The sequence below is a fragment of the Struthio camelus genome, chromosome 27 (genome assembly GCF_040807025.1).
Source record: "Struthio camelus isolate bStrCam1 chromosome 27, bStrCam1.hap1, whole genome shotgun sequence".
Lineage (NCBI taxonomy): Eukaryota > Metazoa > Chordata > Aves > Struthioniformes > Struthionidae > Struthio > Struthio camelus.
In genome coordinates, this window is record NC_090968.1 from 4,099,008 (window position 1) to 4,122,721 (window position 23,714).

Below are 23,714 nucleotides of genomic sequence, written 5' to 3' on the forward strand. Positions count from 1 at the left end.
GGGAAACACAGCTTGGCTGAGGCACATAATCAGTTCTTTTAGAGAACGTGCTGTGTCTTTGTATGAGCCCGAGTAACGTGCCTGTCCCTTTAATATTGATTCTGACCACTTTCTGCGAGTAACCCAGCTATGCTGAAGTCAATGGAGTTACACCATTTTACTGCAGGAGAGATCCGCTTTGCTGGGCAGGAGTTGTTTTTTTCTAGAGGATATCCTCCGTTCAGCTTATTTGGAACCCCTATGGGAAAAAGATAAGACATCAATGCAGACTTTATAATTTTATATCATCATTATTATTTATACTGAAGGGGGTTTACTTGGGAAACAGAAAATTACCCCAGAAAAGACATTGCGGTTCAGCAATACATTAAAATAGAGAATCACGTGAAAAATGAAGGGAGCCTTACAGGCCAGATGGATTTGGTTTCTCCTTTATCTTCTTATTGTCTGGACCCAGTACAGTGCTGTCAATGCCTAGGCAATCAGATAAAGTAACTCAGCATTGTAACTTTCTGTTTGTTCAGCTAAGTTGTTTTGCAAGTGTTGCTCCAGAAGACTAGCTGTGATTTGAAGACTATTCTAATTTGTGCTTAAGTTTGGCCATTAAAATAACAGGATATTAAAATTACAGCGAAGATTTGGTGATTCACTTAATTCCCATGCAATGTATTTGGGATTTTGCACTGTAAAAACAGTAGGATGCTCAAAAATGACTGGTGTGACTTCTTGGAGAAATACAGATGGAACCATCTTCCATTGCAATTTGTACTTTCTTCGTAGCAACACAGCAGAACGTTGCACTGATTTTAGTAGAAGAAGGCTTTCGTGGCTTGGGGAGTTCTGATGAAGTAGTAACATCTCATTTTTGTATTTTTTTCTATCTATCTGAAATATTTTGGCTTTTTTTTTTTTTTTGCTGCTTTTGTCACCAGTTAATATATTGTAAACTTGTGCAAAGAGAAATTGCAAGGACAAGTTTTGAGTGTTGTGAAATTTCCGCAACTCTTCCAATGAAAAGTTCAGAACAGATCTTTCCCTTTGTGGAAAGTTCAGTATCCACGGAAATTATGAACACTAATGCCTCACATATTAGCTAGCAAATAAGACTTACAAGGTGTGTGTGTTTTAAAGTTTCTAGTTTTTGGCTGCTCTGACTCTTATAATAAAGGTCGCCATACCAGGTTAGGATTCTCTTCTTGATTTTGCAATTGCGTGGCTTTAGGAAAGATACCTGAACGCTCTGTGCTGTCTCTGTGATGAAGGGAGAACGACGTGTTCTGTGAAGTATGCAGCAATGCCTGTCCAAGTGGGAGGGCTATAGCAGTAGAAAGTGTTCATTATTGTATACAAATATAAAGAGATTTTTTTAAAAAAGAAGAATACATTATCTTCTATCTGCCTAAAATCCGTTATGCGCTCGTAGCTTATATTTTTCAGCCCATTTACTTGTGGTTATGGTTTGTACAGAGGGTAAGCCGGTAAAGTGGCTTCTCAGCATGCATTTCCTCCTGATTATCAGACTTCTCCTCTGGCTTGTCCAGTGAGATCCTCTTTAATGTATACACCCAGAAAAGTGCTTGAAAGGGAATGGCCTGCTGGCAAGAAAAAGAGTATGTTTTATAACTTGACCTCCTGTGGCTTTGAAGTTAAAATGCTGGGACTCAAGGGATGTATGTTCCTGGTTCTGCCAAAAACTGCCTGGATCACCTTAGCCAAGATATGTGAGATTTCTGTTCTCCACACTGCAGCCTGTGCAAGGGGTCTGACAGTACTGTTCTTCTCCCTTCCTGCGCTTGAACTGCTGAAGGTTTTCGGCGTGGAAAGGTCTCTTACCACGTGCTTGAAAAGTAGTGGAGCCCCAGTCTTGCCTATGTGTACTGCTGCCACAGTACACATAATGAGAGAGAGCTGCAAAGATTGATAAGCGCTGCAGGATAGCACTGCTATTTGTCACTCACTTTCCTTTATGCGTTTCATCTGACCACCCCCAGAAAACCTAACTTATCTTCAGGCACAAGGTTCTCTCTTCCTGCTTAGAGTAGGGAGATGAAAGCTGTGCTCTTTGTTATCATATGCCTTTTTGCTGGGTACCTTAAAGAAAAAATTTCAAGAAAGACATTTCCTTCCCTTGTCTGGCATCTGAGAAATGAGCTACACCATCTCCAAAATGTTACGTGCAATCCAATTCCAGTTCATCTCTGTTCCCCAGTCCAACTGTGAATACATGCATACACAAGTTAGAAAGACAAAGGCAGCCACTGAGTGATGGAGGGAGCTATTTAGCTGGTATTTTTATGGTACAGCAAGCTCTTTCATTGTCTGCTCTACTGATGCCCGGGCAGGTCAAAGGAAAGGCGCAGCGAGCACTGGGTGTGCCTTAAAAATAGCAAGGTTTTCAGTTGGAGAGTACAAGGCTTGAGAAATGTATGTGCCTTTCCTAGCTTTAAAATAGGGACTACTGTTGTAGGTTACTTACAAAGGATTCAGACCACATACCTGAGACTTCACACAGCTCTTTCTCCACACTTCCTGATTTCCCCCCACAAGGTTCGCGCCTATGTTTCCTCCCTCAGAGCTTTTCCCTATTCTGACTCCCCCCTTTTCCATCCTGACAGCTGCCTGGAATGCTTTCCCATGACCAGAATGGCAAAGACTCAGTATTAGCTCATCCTAAAAACTGTCTTTTCAGAAACACCCTCCTGGTTGCAACGGACTGAATTTCAGGATTCAGAAAGAGATGGACTGCAATTGACTCTGTGAGTGGTGTGAATGCTTCAGGTTGTAAACACCATAGACGGTGTACTTACATTCGGAAGCGCTGAAATGCCAGAATATAAGGGACCCAAGTGAATTCTGATACCCTCTCCTCTCTTTCCTGCTCCCCCTTTTTTTAAGCAGCTAGAGCTGTTTCGGCTCAGAATCTGCTGTTCATATGAAGGGTGGAGAAAATGAAGGCGAAAGCCTTGTCTAACTCTCTGATTACCCCTGTCATAACCTCACCTCCATTTGACCTTCCCAAGCAAGTCACATCTCTCCTTTTTGTTGTTCAAAATTTGGAGCCTGTTGTCCAAAACTCTGTTGACAAAAGTTGGAGTCACTAGGGTCCAGGTCTTCGAAGCTGAAGGTACCATCTGACTTCATTAAAGTCAGCGGGAGTTTTGCCATTAATATGAGTAAGGTTAGAATTTCACTCTGTCCTTCTGCCTGGTAAAAACTTGGATAGGAGAAGATCACAAAATAGAAAAGAGCCATAAGTGAGGCTATTAGGTAGAATATAGTGCAACTTTTCTGTTGATAGACCTAGGGTTGAAGTGTCACAGCATTGTGGATCAGTGGAGAGAGCTGTAATTTTGCAAAAGGTTTTTCTCACTTTGTGGTTCTTTTGTCCCCTTCTTTTTAAACAATGGTACTACTGGATAAAAGCATGCTCAAAGAAGCTTCATATGGCTGATTGACTTTTGTCCTTCAGATCCTCAAGAGCATAGAATCAGCCCAAGAATCTTGTCGAGTTTTAAGACCTCCATGATGCAATACGTCAAAATAAGTCATTCTCACAAAGGAAAAGGTGAAGTTTTCCATTTCATCAGAGTTTACCATGCTGTCAGTTTTGTTGCAGAATTTATAACTTGTGAGAGGTGTAACTGCTCTTTGTAAGCAACCTTGACTTTGACATCCAAACATCTTCAGACAGTGACACATACAATGCAGTGTCCATGTTAATCCTTAATGTCTAACTGAAAGCTACAGTTTATACAATTCATTGACACATTTCAGAGAAGATAACTGAAATCTGTTCGGGCCACTTGGAGCCATTTTGGCTCACAAATCATTTCTGTGCTGCCAGCTCTTAAAATTGTATTAATATGCTGTAGGATGACTTGGAAGCTTTCTGACTCACCACTTTCTCTCCTACCATTGGTGACTGAGTCACAGCCAGATCTGAACAGTGAATCGATGATATGAGCAATCCTAGGCCCTAGTAAATGCTGTATTTCTCGCTGCAAACACAGGAGGAGATGGATATATCGCAGCTGATAAACTCCCTGTTAGACTAGCTGTAGGGAGGATGGGGCTGGCCTCTCCATCATGTTGCAGTTCAGCTGCTATGTCCCTGCCTTTGTTGCAATCAATGTCTGAGAATACAGAGCAAAATCAACCACTGTGACTAGAGGAAGAGCCTGGGAACTGAACCAAGCCCACTTTGCAGTGTAACAGTTCAGCTCTTCTACAGTTGCTTGGTGACTTGGCTTTTCCAGAATTGCTGTATGAGGAAGAAATAGAAATCTATTTGTATTATGTATTTGCAAAATCCTTATACTCTCATTCTGAATTATTATTCTGGATGACATATCCTAAAGGCCAAGATAGGTAAAATGAGGCCAAAAAACCCATCAGTCCCATTTGTCCCACGAGTGTTTTCATTCCCATGCTAAAGAAAGCTCAGTCAATTTCCTGATGCACTTTCTGCTTCTTCTCAGTGTGGCTGAAAATTAAATTAGTCACTTTACCACAAGTATGTGATCTGGTTACACTATTGGCTCATGTTTACTTTAGCAAGCAAATCACAGAGACAGTCTAATCCTTTAGTGCTTCCATCAACATTTTTCATGTCAGGGAAAAAAAAAAAAAAGATTCTACAGACGTTTTTAATGGGTAAATATACATAGTGCACAACTTGTGCTGTTCCAGAAGGTTGAGAGCCGTATGACTGATAGATAGTACTGTTCTTTTCCTGTTCCAGTTCTGTACTAAGAAAAAATAAATAAATGTTTGAAAGAGATGTATTCCTATTTTTATTACAGTAGCATGGAGGCACCCCAGTCTTTGTTAAACGTAGCTTTCGGCATGTTACTAAGCTGTCTGTGTTCGGCAAAGTACTTATACATATGCTTGACTTTGACTTCCACATACTTAAAATCAACTTCACATTTGAATTTTTGCCAAAACTGAGGCCCAAATGAATAGGTTTGAGATGAGTCCTTCATTGGAAGGGAATTGCGCCCTCATTTTTGATTTGCTGAGAACAGCTTACTAGATGTGGATGAGAACATCTTTCCACTCTAAGAATATGGGGCTTTAAGAAAGGTATCCTGACCAAAATCAGGATGAGAAAATGAAATCTTGAGAAAGTGAGCAACTCTAGGGCAAAATGATACAGATCAATCAAAGTGTGTTTGTCTTCTAAATATACTTAACTATACTTACCTTGCATCTCCAGAGGAAATAGCAGCACTTTAGAACTGAACTTCTTCATTTCATAATAGGATAGTGAAGCCTTGTGGAATTTTCTTCTGGTAAAATTTAGAAATGAGAAATTTAGCAAAGCCTTCTATCATTTTTGCAGACTGTTGTACCTACAATATATCATTTTTCTGACAGAGATGCTTGTGCTGAAATATTCAAGACAATGACTTCTGTTTTGCAAATACAGAGGAAAGCATTTGCTATGCACTGATGGGATTTTCTGGCTTTTCTTCTATTTGCTTCTGTAGTCAGTGTGTTTGTTGAGGAAGAGCAAAGTAAAATCTGTTTTTGCTACATTGCACGCTCAAAATTAGAAAGTGAAGCATGTCCCAGGAAACTGAAGAATCAATGCAATCTATAGAACAGGCTGCCCTCAGTAAAGTCAGAGGTCGTGCCACAAATATCACATTGAAATTCATCTCACTTAATTTAATTCAGATGAAACGTTGTTTTCCTTACAGCAATGTAGCATTTTTATCACTACCTTTTTCTTCCTTTTGTCCATTTAGCCCTTTGAAAGTGTTAAAAATAAGCCAAAGATATCCACGTTTCTTAATTCCCTTACCTTTCCTTAAAGTCATCAAATTAGCTGCAAAATGAAGGAAGTAATAGCTGGCTAAGGGTGACTTGCATATGGTTAGTATTCGGCAGTAACGGTGCCATTCTCTGTGGCAAAGTCCTGCCAGCCTTGCTAACGCTGTAATTGATTTTATTCTGTAAGACGCCAAATTATCTTTAGGAGCACTTTGAAGGAGTCTGCTGCTCTTCACTCTGAGCTGAGAGTAAATTCGGGGACCATATGTTCCTAAGGGGAAAAAAGGTACTATAAATTGTCCGTAAAACCAAAATGACATCTTTTCCATGCTGTGTTTTCTGGAGTGGTTTCTCTATGCCTGTATCCATATGGACAGGACAGCTTCATAATAAAACAGACAGTCTCCCCGGCCTCTCAGGGAGAGGATTGTAGCACTGTAGAATAAATAGGAATTGATATAATAAATAGCCTCTGCTCTTACAGCTCTCTGTAGACCTCAGGAGACTTTATAAAGGAGGGCAGAATCATTTTCTTTCTGTACAGAGGAAGCAAGAACAGGCTGAGGTGGGATGGCTTGTGAAGGCCACCCCAAGCAGCCTACGCTGGATTTTGGGTGCCTCTGCAGGAGGTATTTGCTTAATCAGGACTTCATACAATACTGTGCTCTATACAACTGATGCCCAGCTGAAAACAGCTGATAGCAATATGATTGCAGAACCCAGTAACATCGCTCCGGGGGGGCCAGATTTTGCTTTCAGGATCTCTCTTGTGATGTTTGTGTGTGTAATGAGTTTTGTTGATACCTGTGTGATTGCTGTTGCATTGGGGCCCACAAAACATATGTTGAGTGTAGTTATAGAAAGGGCTGCTTGGAGATTTTTTCTCATGAAACGTTTTTTCCACTGGAGAATGTCAGCTTCTCAAAACCCAAACTTTTCGTGGGAATGCACGCACCACAGACAACAAAAATGATATTCGTGGTCACAGTGGGAGAAAGGGAAAATAAAGAAAAACAAAGAAAGGAGGGGGGAAAAAATCTCCACTCTCCCAGAATTGGAAGAATCAGTGCTAATGATATATGCATGAGATGCTGAATTCCTGTTCCAGTAATTATTTAAACGCAAAGGTAAGTAACTGATAGGATTGAAAGTGCTGTGGTGTATTTCGAGTATTTAACAGATGAGAGATGAGATTCTAGTCCATGATCAAACTAGCAAAACAAGTTTTCTGTTGGGTTATATTAGCGTTCCTGTATTTTCTTCTCCTCATTGAACCATTTTGTTCACAAGCATATTGAACTGCTGTCTTCTTCGCTTCTTTCTACATAAGTTTAGCCATGCGTGAAGTGGTAAAAGTAGTGGTAGTACGTATCGTTTAAGCTTAATTAACGGACATAAGAAACTTCAAAATTCTTGACGAGAATTTTTTAACTGTAAGTAAATGTTTGTCTTGTGCGGCAAAATTCAAAAAAGAAAATGTCAGGAGTCTTCAAGATTACCATCAATTACGCCTTTAAAACAAGAGAGCGTAGATTTACGCCATTACTAGATCAAGCTCACTGAAAGCAGTGGAAGAGCCTCACTGACTTTGTTGGTTTTAGTTTGTATTTCTGGATCAGATAAAAATGAATACATGTCTTCATATAAAATAAATTTTAAGATTAATTCAGTTGACAACCAGGTCCAGAATTTTATACTCTGAAAGGCAGTTGCTGCACTGCAACTCACTGTAGTCTCAGCCCCGCTTTCCACCCACTCATGCCGTTTAGCAAGAATTTTCCCAGCATTAATTTTATTATGCTTACCCACAGCCGAAAGGTAAATAATTTGGGGATTAACTAAACAAACTATTTTCATCTAGCTTAATCTCAGTTCACCTTTAATCCCATAGTCATCGATCTGGATTCTTCCAGTGGGTGCATAAATCTGGTTTCTGAATGCCTGCCACTGGAAAAGCACCGTGAGATATGTAAACAATCATTTGTCAGACCCCCCCTCTTTTCTAGCACATCTTTTAGTGAAAACTGGCTCCCCTATTTATTTAGTAGCAGAGAGAAGAACGAGCACATTAGAGACACAGGAAGAAAAACTACTGAATAACAGGTACCAGCACCTACCTCGACGTTCCTGGGAAATCTCAGTTCTTGAGTCCGGATATGGTTTGCTCTGGATATGACAAAACCCCACTTAGGTTTTTCCAAATTCCGAAGGATGTGAACTGGCTAACTTACTTATACCTGCTTTCATGTACTGACTGACTGTCTGGTGCCCGGGGCCGCAAGGGTGTGTAGGAGCTTAATTCCTGGCAAATTCTAGGCATTTCACTCCTACTAAAATCAGTAGAGTTTCATTCTTTAAATACTTACAGATTTGAGCTTAACTTGCTTAGTTTTGACCGATACCCTCAACCTAAAACATTAGGCGACTTGATTACAGCACATGCAAGCTAGCATAGGAGTGAAATGAACACAGGCTCTTGACAGATGTGCAAAAACATCTCTGTTTAATTTCATACAGCCACTAATGTCTTGGGACAACAAAGCTTAAATTGCCTGAAACAAGGGCTCCCCTTAGTGAAGTGAGGCTACCCATTTGTCAGCTGTATATTTAGGTGACAGAGTGAGCAATTTCAGAACGGTATTTAAAGGTTACTAGATATTGTATATGGCCAAAACCAAACTGTTTTGAGGAAGACTCAGAGTTCAGAAAAGGCCATCTGGTGGCAGAGCTCCCCAGGGTTTTAAAAATAGCATGGCTCCCTCATAGACACAGTTCCTGATGCATTCACATGCTGATTAACCATCTGATTTGTTAGGCATTTAATTCTGACAGCTGCTTTGCAAAATTTAAGTGTGTGCGTTAAGCACTCATAAAAACACTTATGGACATTATTGTACATCAGACACTGTATGCGCCAGACAAAAAATTAACTTAACTGGATTGTTATTGTCTCCAAGCAAAAAGTATTATTAGCACAACTGGAACATCTCCAACTCTCTAGCCAATCACATTCAGTTCCCACTGCTAATAGGATCTTACTCATTTTAGAACGCAGAAGCAAGACGTTATCACCATGACGAGAGCGTACACATAGGATGGCTTAGCTATATAAACGCTAGGTATCAAATCCTTATGCTTCTTTGCTAAGAAGGCGCCATCCTTCTTCAGAACGACAGAGTAACTGAGATAACCAAGACTATCTTGATGGTGTTATTCTCCTCATTATGCATACTTGTGAAATCTCAGAGCGCTATTAGCAAGATTTAATCAATTCTTTCTTCTAGAATATGGGCTTACTTTCCCAGATCCCATCGTAGTGTACACGAGGGATTCATAAAGCAGAGACGGACCTTGCTTCTGGCTTTCTGACATCGCTGAGGTCTGCTCTTGCTTTCATGGCCTCTCGCAGGATCTGACAGTAAGGGGAAACATCCGTTAATGGCAGTAAGTAAAGTTGCACAGTTCTCCTATGCTTCTGAGCAGCTTGGCTGCATGCATTGCGAATGTGTTCACGTCTGAGAATGCTCTTAACAGACTTCAGAGTGCAGTATTACTGCTTTTGGAACTGTACTTCTTTGCGTGATCCTGGAAATTCCCCAAAATGTACATGTATCTGACAGCAGTGGAAAACATGGTCTACCCCGCTTTACATTCCTAATGAACATAGGCCAGTTGAGCATCGGGTGAAACGTCCTTTAGTTTAGCGCATCCCGTTGAGGATGTTACAATGCATGAGGCACTCAACCAGTGCATTTTTGGCTGCAGCTGAAGAATCGGTCTCAAAAGGCCTTTCCTCTTCAATCAAAGACAGCAAGGTCGGAACAGCATTTTATTGCAACCTTTCAAACAACAGAGGTCAGAACATACTGCTGGAGACAGTTAATGCGGCTGCTTGCATTGCAGTCACAAGTGATTAGTTTGCTATAATGTCTGGGTCCATGGTACATTGTTCAGAGTTTTCATTGTCCTGAGCTGTCATAAACTAGTAGTTTATATTACAGGAATGTTTCTCCCATCTTAATGAGAGAAACATTTTCAGTGGGAGTTTGAGCAAGTTATGAATAGAAATTGGGGCAGGGGAGGATCAATACACTTTTAACAAACAGCTTTTTCATAGTGTTGGCTAGTTTTCCCTTCTTTCCCTCCTTCTCTTCTGCCATCTGCCTCAGCATGTTCAGCTATAATTTGTCCTGGACAGTAAACCTATGCTGAAGAATGGCACGGAGATTTCTTTCTTTTACAGTAACAATTATGATCAAAGCACTGCTATCTCCAAGTGCAGACTGAAAGATAGTATCCGTGGCCCCCGCACCAATCTCCTCGCTTCTGTTAAAGCCCTTACAGCCTTCAAAAAGGCTGTGTGATTTTCATCTCTGCTAACAGCATCTAAAAATTTCTTTGATTTCTCAGCCCTTTGTTTTTTGCTTTTTCTCAAGTGGTATGATGAGGAGTTTTGTCTTGTTCCATGGTTCCCTTCCTTACTTGTTGCCAAGCTCTAGCAGTAAGCAAGTGACACCATCAAAAGTGTGACTGCTGTAGACAAAACAGTAATTAATACTGCGTTGTTCCTGTGAGGAACACAGTGGTCAGCAGGTTATGGTTTAGTTGAGCGGAATTCCAGGGCCACTTTGAAGCTGCTAGTGTTGGGAATGTTGGACCCTTTCCCGTTTTCTCCGATGTAATCAAACAGCAGAAAATCACATCATATCAGTGAACAATACAGTTGGCAGTTCCCAGCTACTGCAGTTACAATACACTGGGAGGAGAATAAAACATGGTTAATATAGTATAGTTAAGAGATGAGCGTAATTATAATTCAAAAGACAAAATTCTCCACTCTTACAGACTGTTATTTATAGGGAGCCAAACTGCAAGACTGGGTTTCAATTATCACTCAGTGCCAGTGAGAGGGGAAATAATGAGACTGTATCTTAGCAATGCAGAGTAACAGCATCATCCATTCCCTTGAAATTACTGCTGCAGAAGACTTGAGCCAGATACAGCAAAGGATGAAGCGCCTGATGTAGGAGAGAGGGCAGAGGAGATAACCTGGACTCTGGGAAACAGCCGGGCGAGGGGTTCCTGGCCGTTCCTCTGTACCTATGCCACGTGTATATGATTTTTGGCGCTCGTTTTCTCAAGATTATCTGGGTTGAAGAAGTAAGGTGAGAAATCCTGCTTTATCCAGGTTAAAAGCATCAACCTGTTTAATGAAACAGTATCAACGTGTTCATTTTAGGGAACACACCAGATGATTGCCATATACATACCTAACTAGCTAGAGCCAGACCTAAATATGTGTTTGAGTCTTAAAAAATCATCTGCTTTATTGAGAAATAATTCTCTTTTCACCTGTGGTGGAGTCTCACTAACATTTAGCAGGCTGTTGAACAAAGGAAACAAAACCATCCCTAGAGGAGCTGGAAGTGTTGCCCTCTTTCATCCATTCAAATCCAGTAGTCAGGTTTGTTCTTCCTTTTGTTACGTTGTTTCCCCACGTTACTGGCAAGCTGCAAGTTAAAGCTATAAAACATGAGTCGTGCACTCGCTGAATTTCAGTCAGACTTGGAGCAGGAAGGATTGGGGAATTCTGTTTGTAAGGTAGCCGATACTTTCAGCTAACGGTCTGGGCTAGCTGGAACAGACGCCTGTTTGTCCACAGAGCTGATAGGCTACTGGCATGAAGTAGCAAACGTTAGGCAAACGTTCCCATCTTCACAGTCGCATGAAGTGCCATCTCATCTTACTGAAGCCTATGGAAATTTTGCCATGGCTTTCTGCAAAGTCATGGTTTTCTCCATGACACCAGAGCTTAGTCAGTGGCCCTATGTGCCGCATAAGGAGTCCACTCAATCTGTTAGCTTTCTGTAGAATTTTTATTTAATATAGCAAATGCAGCCAAATATTTATGATGCTTTTGCAGTGGTAATTGCATAGACTGCTCCTCTGCGGCCTAGAAGGAGTCTGCCAAAATAGCATTATTGTTAATTAATCGAGTCTATTTGAGCCAGCTTCGGCTCCCACTGAAATCGATTGCGCAGCTCCTATACATTTCGGTAGATTCAGGTTCTTTACAATTTGGCCTTTTTTACTGCTAGGCTCTGTATTTCTTTTGTTTCATTAAGCAAGGCTGCCTTTCCAGCAATTCCTTTAATTTCTGATTTAGTTTAACAAGTTTCTTCAAAACAATTGCAAAATTAGCCACTATATTACCAACTATACAGTAAAATATTTCACTTGCATTCTAGTCTACAGGCCCTGATGATGAGATCTCTGTGGCCTCAAGTTCTGAGTCGATTCCCTTTGCTAATGTTACCCAGTCTGAGGCTAAGCAGGATGGGGTTATTTTTATGTATTGGATCTGAAGAGTTTCCAGACAAGAGTTTTGTTTCACCTATTTTGAACTTTTTAAGGAAAGGTACATCTTTCACGCAAAAACTGTGGAATATCCTATGCATCTGGGCACCACTCAGTAAAAATGTTAGACCTATTTCTGAATTAGGACAGATTTTGCAGTACAGAGGAAATGCTTTGCTCCATGGAGGCCTCTAGAGGAGTTTTTAGTGAGTATACTGGTCAACCCCCCTCAGTGTCACTGCTGAAGAATGTTATCTAAGCTTTCTGAGTGCCACTCTGCACCTCTCTTGTAGGCAATCGGAGCATTTGCAGTCTCAAAATTCTGCCAGCACAGCTCTTCTTCGCACGTATAAGAACAGTACAGACAGATAGAGAGATAAACGAGGCAAGTGTAGATTTGTTTTGAGAACTTTTTCATGACAAACATTAAACACCCTAGTTGAGGGTATGATTGTTTAAGAAGATGATATTAGAAAATCTAGGACGCTGTGTTTTGTGTTCCTGGTCTCGCTGCTGGCATGAGATCGTGTCTGATCAGGCCATACACAAACTTTCGTGGCATCTGATCAAAAGCAGACCCAAGAAAAGCTGCACAAATTCTGTTGCTAGGTACGAATATGTTGTCCGAGGTTAAAATTGAAACCCAGAGGAGTCTGTTTCGCGTCCTTTATGTGCTGTCTTCTCAGGGTGGAGTTCACCCTTTATGCAGACAGACTGCATCAGTTAAGGCAAATCCAAGGACTGACTTTGAAGACGAAAGCGCAGAGCCCTTCTGCTGCTCTTCTGTGCAGTGGTGGAATTTCTCCTACAGCAAATAAGAAGGGTCATACAAATTGCCATGGTAAGCAGGTCAGTGCCAGTGCCCAAACCTGCAGTAACTAGAACGTATACCAGAGGTGGTGGTAAAGGGAGCAGCAGTGGTTGGTTACAGAAAAAGATTTCTGCAGGAAAATAAGTATTTCCTACACTGATGAGTTTTGAACTCCAGCTGTTTATTTAGTGTTGTTATTTGTAACAACCCATGAGTGTAATACAGAATGTTTCTCTCTCCAAATGCCTGCTTCTGTTTCCTCAGTCCTCCCAAACGGCCTCAGTGATGTTTTGCGGTGAGGACTGAAATTCTCTTTTGAAGCCCTCCAAGGGGGGTCATGGTTTTTTTTTCCCCCCCCTCTCCTAGACTAGAAATGGCTGTTGCTAAGACTGACTTGATTATTCCTCTGTAGTAGCTGTAGCTTTGGAAAAAGTGAGCCATTTCCATTTGTGTGCTTTCCTCCTAGGTGAGAATGCAAGAAAGGGAACGGTAGAATATTCTCAACTTTTATTTTTGGATGACACACTTCAGTGGTTTTGTATAAGCTGAAGTCTGCTGTCCTCTTCTACATCTATTGTTAAATCACCCAGTTAAGTGGTTTAAGCTATCCGCGCTCATTTTTGCCTAAAAGGAATACTCACAGTTTTGTCTGCCAGCTTGCCCCAGCAAAACAGGAGGTTATAAACCTTTGCCAGAGAGCTGTGTAATTTTCTGACCGTTAGCAGAAATCAAGTATTCCTCCAGAGCTGAGCATATCTGTGCTTCCTCCAGAAGTCACTGCAATATGACTCAGCCGGCCTGAGTTAGCTCAGGTGTTGATGGTGGGAAAGCTCAGGGAGCACAGCAAGAGCAGGGCTGCTCCACAACGGAGGGTGAGCCAGGAGCCGAGGGTGCTCTCACCAACCAGGCGGCAGGCCCTCAGCAGCCGAAGGCTGTGGACAGAGAGCGCAGAGGGCTGGTAACAGCCCTCCATCAACAGTCCCAGACAAGGCGAGGTGATGGCGTTCATTCATCCCCATAGGAAGATTTTACAGGAGCGTGGTTGGAGATCCTCCCTGTAGAGTCATCTTCCCTGTAGAGTTCATCTTAACCAAAGCTCTGGCCCAATGAATGCTTGCTTTGCTCTTGGTGCTCGGATGAAGAGTGAAAAAGCACTACCATTGAGGGAGATAAATTAAGTGAAGGCAGATTTTATATAGTCCACAGGCACACCTGCTGTGTAAGGCGTGCTTCAGAGAGTATGGCTTGAGTTCCCAGGATTACGTTCCTATAGGCGTCACCTACAGAAACCGGACTGTAACGCTACCTAGTACGTTAATAAAAAAAAAGTGTCCTGTTGCTCAGAAATAAGGTGTTAAAAGGTCATTTTATGCTACATAAAATGTACGTAATCTACAGCTATCCAGTTTAAGAAGGGGATATTTTAAGGTAGAGTCTTTTTAGAGCCATGGAAAACGAATATTGCTGCTTGCTAAAAAACAGTGGTAATAACAATAACGTTATGCATTTCCATGGAATTCTGAACTCTGAGCACAATGCTACTACTCACCTAGATTTATTTATTTTTTTTCACAATGTCTATCCATTATCAACTTTTTATGCTCTTTTGCTTAATCTGGCTTAAGTTATCTGCCAGTAACTTTTCATCTTCTCATATAAGTAAGCAATGGAGTTTTCTGGAGCAGGCAGTATCTTTAGTAGCCAGCAGGGGGGGGTTTAATGCAGCCTCACGGCAAGGAAAGCATGGGCAACGGCCTGCGGATACCCATTTTATTCGTAGATGGGATGAGAGCGCCTTAACCCTGCCTCACTGGGTTCATAGTAAGCAGGCACTATCATTTACAAGATACAGGTTTGACTTAGCTGAACTAGAGAAACTGAGTTAATTTGCACTTGGCACTTACGTTAACCTCTTTAAAAAAAATAATACCTTTGCAAATTCAGTCTAAAAGAAGCATCTAATTTCTGGTGATGTGTAAGAGGATCACACTGTTGTTTTTTTTAATCACAGGCCAGTTAGGTGTGCAACCCTGCACTCAACTGGAACTAAGCATGAGGTGTTAACTGCAGTATTTGTTCAGTATATCATATATATTTTTCATATTGTATATTCAGTAGATAGATAGATAGATAGATATACACACTATGTATATATATTTTAATGGGTGTTCTTCTAATCCTGATGGAAAGGGACTCAATCGTACCTCATGAAAACAGTCTGGAGGCTTTCTGTTGACTACCATATGCTGAGAATCAAGCAGCATGACTTTAAAAAGATTATTGCCTCTACCAGATCTGCTTCTAAACCCCTGCAGTGATGACTGTTAAGAGCGCTACAGTAATTGTAGCATGACTATTGGAATTGTTCTGGTCGTTATGCGATTATTTTCATTACAGTAGAATCCAGAGGCACCAAATTAAATCAGGGTCCATTGCTAGGTCATGTGAGAAAAACACAACGCTCCAGCCTAAGAGTTTATAATTAAAAAGGCATTTCAGTTTGGCAATACACATTATCAGTATGACACAGATACCTAAAGCAAGGTGAATTGGAGAAGATGACTGTTTATAAAGGTGGCTATTTACAAATTACTAAGAAGCGGTCTCAATAAGCCTACATTTTATACTATCTGTTTATTCCACTTGCATTGAAATCTTGCACACTAGTAAAAAACAAAACAAAAACAAAAACAAAAACAAAAACCCAAGAATTTTAGGCCTCCATGGACAATGCAGAAACACAAGAAGGTGCCTGCACCTTAGGTTCATGAAGGAAATCAGCTGCGCTTTAGTGCACTGACACTGATTTATTCACTAACTTCATTTCATTAACATAGGCATAATTACACAATTTGCTCTTGCAGGCAGAGAAGAGATCTGTCACCGTCAGTGTGGCACAGATTGGCTCAATTGCTGTCAACAAAATTATTTCATTCGTGTAACAATGTGAAAATTTTCACGATCCACCACTGACCCAATAGTTAGGAGTTAATAACAGCAGTGATGATAGGTGGGTAGAGTGTACTCCCAGCACATTATTCTCTCTCTCTCTCTAGGGACTGAAAGGTTTGGGATAGCTTGGGCTAACAGCTCAATCTTTTACTGCAGACATAAAGCCTTGTTCAAGTTAAAAAAACCCCACAAGGTTCAACCCCTGCTACTAAAAATTTCTAGTATAATTCTGAACGGATTCAAGTATCGCACTGCTTGAAGCAGCTGGAATTGACCAGGGAAATCTGTTGCAGGGAAAATGTTCTGCACTGGCATTGGTAGACGAGCATGTTGCTTTAACATATCTTTTGTGCTCTCTTCTCAGTCCTGTGCACACATAATAAGGACAAATCATTTCAGCGCCATGTTCCTCCTTTTGTCCAGCTGTGTAACGATGGAAAGGCTAGATACCTTGAGACCTGAATGAGCTGCTTGCCAAGAACAGGTGGCTCTGTGTAGCTTGCTTATCTGCTTTCAAACGACCAGGTAAGGGCTTTGTTTTTCAGGATTTTAGCTGTTGTGAAATTATGTACCCATAATCCATTCCTTGAATAAATCAGCCCTGTTGACTCGCTGTTCACAAACCATTTACTGTAGCCACTGCTTTAAGGCTTTGCTATTCATATCTCATGCTTCAGCTCAGAGATCTCCATGGATTCTTTCTGTTGCCTGGATGACCCACGTCCTCATGATGATATGAGCACAATAGAAATATATTCTATATTTAACACGCGCTCGCTTTTTCCTTTTTACTGTCTTTCTTGGCAAAACACTTTTGTGCAAATATGTTTGGAAAGCAAATAAAAGCCATTACCAGTGCCGTCCAGCAGACTGGCGTTTTTCTGTGTCAGTTGATGCTAATGTATTAATTTTCTTCAGCATTCATTTTGCTCATGCTGCTAGCCTCCCGAAAGCAGGATATACTTAGCTACCACAGACTGAGGCAGATGTAGGAGGCACATGCAAAAAAAAAAAAAAAAAAAAGGCAGCAAAATTAATAGAGACTAGAGCAGTGGATACAGATGGATCATATTTACAAAAGGGGGGGGGTCTTCAGAGGTGTTCAAATGCCTAGAGGGGAGGTTCAGTGGGAATTAGGCACCTCATACGCTAAGGTGCTCTTGAAAATCCCTGGGATGTTGAGCTGTATCTTTAAAAGCCTCCATCTCGCTCTCATTAGTTAGGCATCTAAACAGTGACCAGATTTTTTAGCATACACTGCAGCCTGTCGCTCCCTTCGTTGCTTTTACATGCTGCTCTTCCTTTGGAAGGAGGTCTGCTTTCCATTCTCTGCCTCTAGCCTGTCACACCCTCCACTATGACAGAAAAAGCTCCTCCCTCAGTAGTGACACTTCAGCTGTTTTGTGCCCCCTCTGGGAGCAAGGAAATGTCCGAAATTGTATGTGCCACGGAAGGAACAGAAACAGGGAGCCAGAGTCCTACAAGGTTTTATGCAGCCATTATGCTGAGCTCTTTTGAAACAGATGTCCCTTTGTAAAGCACCTTTCATCCCGAGAACAGAAAGTGCAGAGAATTACTCCTAGATTCCTCTTATACTGCAACCCCCCAAGGCATTCCTAGATTGTACTGAATTATGTTCACGTTTTAGTAATTTACTGAAGTTAATTCTTGAGAATTTTGCTGTCAAGAAGCCAACAGGATTCATAATTAATCCATGAGGCCAAACAGCCAGAAGGACCGGGGGTATTAGATATACTTTTTTTTTCTTGTTTTATGGTAAATAACAGTAGCTCTCATTCTCCTAAGACTTTAGACAGATCTGGCTGAGTAATAAAACATTCGGGAAAGCCAACAAGGAAAAAGGCCTGACTGCAAAGGCACTGCAGCTCTGCATTATTAGAAAAGGGAGTATGAAACTGTTTAAAAAACCCAACAAAAAACAAAACACAAAAATAGAAACAAGTTTGCCCATGGTCTCTTGGCTCCAGTGAGCATCCTACAGTGCCAAAGACTTGTCATCAGAACCACCAACGGGGGATGTGAGAAGAGCATGCTGCTCCCCTGCTCTTGCTGCTGCTCAGGCTCCTGCTGTTGTTGTTTGTGTCACTAACTTCTGGAATTTCTACAAACAAGAAGCGTCTTCACGCTGCTGGCTCAAAGTTCATGACAGCTAAAGAAAGTACCTGTTGGTGAAATAGAGAGTAGATTTTCTTCATATAAAAAAATCATGTCAGTAAGAGTTCTCTTACAGAATCACAGCTGAACATGGTTATATCGTTCAAAAAGTGATTAGTAAATACTTTCAGTTCTCTGTTGCTCACGGAGTCAAGGGAACCGGTGCCTGAAAGCAGTGGACAACTGCAGGATCGTTTATTTAACTTGTTCCCTATATGCTTTGCTTTTTTTGAGACTATTTGCATAGCCCCCAGCTTAAGTGAACTTTGACACCAAAGCTTATTTTTTCAGTTTTAGCATTTGTCACTGAAGCTTGATCTAGGTCTTACTCTACAATAGCATCGTTATCAAAACTCCACTACAGTCAATGCCAAGCCAGTGGGACTGAGATCAGAACTGTATTTCAAGGACCTCACGTAGCAGCTGCCGAAGTCAATGGGAAAAGATGTTTCTTAGCTATATTTAAGACGTTCGCTAGGCATGTTTAAGATCAGACTCTAAAAGAACAAATCAGGCCTGCCCAGAAAGGGGTTTGGAGGTACCTAGAGAAACAGTACACTGAAGTGTGAGGCAGGAAAAAACAGAAAATTACATCAGAATGGAGGAGTGACCTTTGTCTGAAAAAGTAGGAAAAAAGAGTGGACATCTTTCTTTCCATTATGGCGTTCTCTGTCTCTTCATCCAACTCTTCCACTTCTCGTATTAACCCCTTCTAAGACGCCAAAGAGGGTCTGGTTTCCATGGTGGCAGTACAGAAGAACTGTTAAGTGAATGAAATAGAGTTAAGAGTCTACTGTGGGTGACTAGATAAGATGAAAGACTAGAATACATCTTTACTTGAAAGAAGAGACGAGCGAGCTACTGAAGAGCCATTTGTGTTACACCAAAGTATTTTTAGTGGGAAGAGGTTTTAGTAAATACAGAGCCCCTTTACAGTTCTCTGTTACTCTGCTCAGGAGTTTGAGAGAAACCAGGACTCCGATTAGCAAATCTGCTGTCAGTGATTCATAACCGATACACTTTGTTACGGGGAGATATCATTCTGCTCCTGGCAGCTGCCACTCCTACAGCTTTTACTTGCTCCTGAAATTTAGTCAGGGGCTTGTTTTGCTGGGTGGCAGCTAAGTTCTCTGTGAACAAGTCTATCAATTACAGCTGAAGAAGAGTAGGGAAGAGACTTTGCATGACTAATGCTGCTTCTTTTGGTGCTGTCTTTCACCTGTCCTCTCTGTTGTCTATTTTAGGTTGCAGTCCTTTCTAAGCTGGGCTGTACCGCTCAGCTGTCCAGCATCTGGTGCAGAGGCAGCGTATCTCAAATGATGGTGTACTGCCATATTGAGAACACACAGGTTTTACCTACTTCCATAAAAATAAAAGCAGATTCATACAAATTCCTGCACCATCTTAATCCCTTGTCAGTGCTAAGGAAAAAAATGAGGGCTTTTAGCATTTGCTTTTTGCTATGGGAGCAATCAGCAGTGAAACTCCAGATTTCATTCTTTGGCTAACAGCGTGTAAGGATCTTTGAGAACACTTCACAATTTAGTTATATTAATGGTTCATGCTGTGATGTAGATTGTGAAATATTGGAGAGTAAAATAGCTCCTATGATTATCTTTTGTGATGCCTTAAAATCATTTTGCCATAAACTTATGCCTCCTCAACTACTACGGGAACAGATTACTGCTGGCTGTCTCTTACTGTCTGCACAGTTGGCATGCTTTAGAGAGAAAAGAGCTTCCATTTTGTTTCTTTTGCAACTGGAAGAATTTCTCAGCGTTGTTTCACTAATTCTGCAGATAAATTATTCCATTTCCAGGTTCAGTCTTCCTCCATTTAGCCATGACTGTTTTAAATGAGGACAGAAATCTCTTAAGACTCATGCGCCAGAGTGCAGAGGTAGAAGAATGAAGGGCGATAACCAAATAGTTTTTAACCTCCTGATGAATTTCTCAAGCCTTCATATTCATTGAGATGACAGCTTCTTCTAAGTAACAAAAAAAAGGCCTTGCCAGTTTCCTGTATGAGGTGGTGTAATTTTCTATACACTACAATTCACAAAGCTCAATAGCAATAAACTGTGCATTAATTGCTCTTGGAGTGGGTTTCCCACATCTCACCACAACAGGACAAGCTGCAGGATGTCTTGGAAAAGATGATTAAAGCATCTTCCTATAAGACATTTATATTTAGACTTACCAAAGGAATTGTAGAAGGAAAGAAATGTTGCATACGCTCTGGGAGTGATGCAACTAGTTAATCTACATATTCTTAAAGGACTGTATAGAGATACAGATGGAAATGGTTACGTGAGTTACATCAATGGTTTTCCCCACATTTACAGATGCTAACCAAAAAAAAAAAAAAAAAAGAAGCAATTTTTGCTACTGCAGACTGTCCAGAAGACTGGACAATATAATGGGAATCTGGTTAGCTTCTCTCACACTTCCCCTGTCTTGTCTATTCTAGTTTGCCCTCTCTTCAGAGCAGAGAGTCCTTTATCATTCGTGTATAAAATATCTGATGCTGAGCTGGTACGTCTCAAATAATGGTATATTGCTATACTGAGAAGCTCCATTGGTTGCAGCACCTGTGTCAAGACTGGCAGGCTCTCATTCTGCAAGATGTGCTTCTGTACTTCATCCGATACTGCAAGATGACCACAGCCCTTCTGGCCACACCGGAGGAATAAGCACCGCTTTTTTTTAGAACTGCACACCCTTGGGACCAAGTAACTCACGTGAAGAGAGCAAAATAAGGTGGTAAGTTTTGTATGAAACTTCAGAGCCTGCCCCTGTTAGGCTTTGAATATTTAGCAACAAGAGACAGCTTATCTAGATATAAAGAGAATAACATATATTGTATTAATGGATGGTTAACCTGGATACGATGTGTCCCATCTGTGTCCTACTCTCATTACGGCAGATGTCCCTTTGCCTCCAAAGAACACCTCTCTGTTGGGTTCTGCTGCTCTTAGGGCAACACTGTTTGTTCTGTGAAGGCTCAGAGGACGTGAATCATGTGGTCCCTACAGCTTGTGGCTCTGCTAGTTTAATAGCATCTAACCCTCCCAGGTCACACTTCTAATCTAGCACAGCCAGCTGTTCACAGCGTGGTATCAGCTGATCAATATCGAGTGACCCAGGAGAGTTGTGGGCATTCAGAACTTTACACAGTGGTTGGAGGCGTCTGCTGGTCCTATACGACTAATTGTGAAAGCTCTTTCTATAAATAAAATAGGCAAGCATTGTTACGTCTCGATGTTAGCAGCAGCAAAATAAAAAGAACAGCTCCATCTGGGATTTAGCATCTTCTCATATAATCAGAAGCGCTGGCAGGTCCCAGAGTACTCCGGAGGGTCTCGAGGAACGACATACGGTGGAAATTAAAACGTGGCGCTGGGAGTGAAGTTGAATTTTTCTTGCTGCGTTGCTGCAGAAAGCCTGTGATTGTGCACAAGTCTCTAAGTGGTTTTCCCCATCCTCAAAGACAGTTATCTGTTTCACAACTCATCCGTCCACCTCCACCATTTTTTATTATCAATATCTGAATATCCCTTCTCATGGTTGTGGCTTTTTGAAGGTCTTGCACCACAGTGTTTACCAACCTGTAAATACCAACTCAGATGCATGGTACCTGCTGTCAGATGTTTGTAAGAGGCGTTCCTTTTAAGACCAAGGCATATATTATCATTATTAAATGAGATTAACACGTAACATTTCGAGCAGTAAATCATAGCAAACTTCAGTAAATCATAGCAAACTTTTGTTGTTTTTATTTGCATTGTGTATAGAGGAGTGTACATTTACCTGGCCATTAAGCAAATTACCGTTATAAGAAAGGGGGGGGGGGGAGGGTTATATTTAACATTTAAAACGACCACTGACATAGAATTAGACACAGTTGCTTCACCGATTTACTCTGACTTCTAAGGAAGAGAAGTCTACATGCACACACCAATGCAAGACACTTACTCAAATGCAATGGTAAGTACTAGAAATAAAACAAAAGTTCATCTGAGTCCAAGCAGCAGGCAATTAAACAGGAAAGAGTATCACTGCATTTTTCATAAATAACGCAAAACTTGTGTTAAAGGTCGAATCATTTGCTAAAGACTTCTTATATGATTAAATTTGAAAGAATTTACACGTTCCCTTTATGAGCTTTACCTTCAACATTTCTCTGAGCGCAAGTAACTGCGCTAGGCTGAACAATTCACGTTTGCTTTCAGTTAAACTTTCCAGTTACTAAGAAATGGCACCGCACTGTATAATACAGAAAACTATTGTTGGCCGTTTAAAGCATATTTTTATTTAACTATAACGATATTATTTGGCAGAGCATCTTTTCGCTGAAAACTAAGTCTATAACACACGTGATTGTCTCCTCCCTTTTGAAAATGCCAGACTCCTTACAATAAAGGCTTGAAATTCCCTCACAGATATTGTAAAGATGCTATGGTAGGAGCTAAAAAGCTTTCCAAATACTTTCCATGAGCAGTAATCTGTAATAGAAGAGCTGCCTTTATTAGAAATACAGATCAGAACTATGTGCGTGAGTAAGGTATGCTAAGAACCGATCTCATTTTTATTAGCTGAACTGCACTGGCATGGTAACAAGAACCAGGCTCTGGCCTGTGACACAGCGTAGATCCACCTTATGCATAAGCTCGGTAAAACATGCATGTACCTGCCAGCGTTTACAGTAGTTACAGTGTGACTGGATGGACTTTTATGGCCTGCTGCCTCATAAAATACTGAAGCAAAAGTTTGAAAGTATAAAATACTGGTCCGTTTCCTATAGTTTCTTGAGCTTTTTTGCCAGAGAAACAGAATCAAATTGAATGTAAGCTATTAACAAAATCTATACTCTTTTATCTGATGCTTCAGGCAAGACTGAACTGATTATATTCAAATAATCAGTTTGAAGAAGATGAGGCCAACAAACTTTCTTAGAAAGTTGGCATTGATGTTGCAAACTAGCTCAGCAATAGTTAGCAACACAAGACGACGCTCAGCTATCCTTTTCAATAATCTCTGTGTTACTGGAAGCTCTTTTGCTAGCACGATAAACAAGAAAAGCAATGCCTCTTCCTATTTAGATAATGGATAGAGATTTAAAAAAATCATTTCACGGTGGATGAACAGCCAACCTATTTGTAGCTGTGCTATCATAAAGACATGGTAAGCCTTGAATCAAAATGGGGAAAAAAAACAAATAAAAGGAAAGTTTGGGCAGCTTGTACTTTTGTGTTTGTTACTGACTTCCACAATCTTTTGCATGAATTTGGAAGCGCTCTGCAATAAACGTGGAGGTTTCTGTTGGCAGTTTAGCTAACGTGACCAATAAAGGCCAAAGTTAATGCAGTGTACTTCAGGTTGGCTTCTGACGCGTTTAACCTTTTGAGGGGTATAACTGTCTGCCTGTCTCTTCTTCTTTTCCCCTCTTTAAACCTTGATGGGAGTGATTTTGCTGAGAGTGGCCACTTTGAGCTTCAAAGATAACCTGTCCCTAACTGTAATAATTTTGCAGACAAAACTAGATTTAAAGCTGGCATCAAGGCGGAATTAAATAATGAAATCTGGTGTGTGCATCCTTTTACCTCTTTCTCTGCAACAATGGTATTTTCAACAGACATTAT

At 40.9% G+C, this 23,714-nt stretch overlaps 1 protein-coding gene and 1 long non-coding RNA gene across 3 annotated transcripts in view; one reads left to right on the forward strand and one right to left on the reverse strand.

The window, feature by feature from the left end:
• ADRA1A (adrenoceptor alpha 1A) overlaps nucleotides 1-23,714 on the forward strand; it is a 233,022-nt gene that overhangs the window by 165,063 nt on the left and 44,245 nt on the right. The window contains exon 4 of one of the 2 annotated variants that reach the window (XM_068920870.1): nucleotides 16,263-16,423. The gene's annotated coding sequence lies outside the window, so the exon portion shown is untranslated. Of the gene's footprint in view, nucleotides 1-16,262; nucleotides 16,424-20,809; nucleotides 20,836-23,714 lie in introns of those variants that run through there. The other variant, XM_068920871.1, reaches the window with a different exon arrangement.
• LOC104138193 (uncharacterized) overlaps nucleotides 18,520-23,714 on the reverse strand; it is a 74,052-nt gene continuing 68,857 nt past the window's right edge. Inside the window, exon 8 of the long non-coding RNA XR_692881.2 lies at nucleotides 18,520-18,833. This is a non-coding gene — a long non-coding RNA (uncharacterized lncRNA). The remainder of the gene's footprint in view (nucleotides 18,834-23,714) is intronic.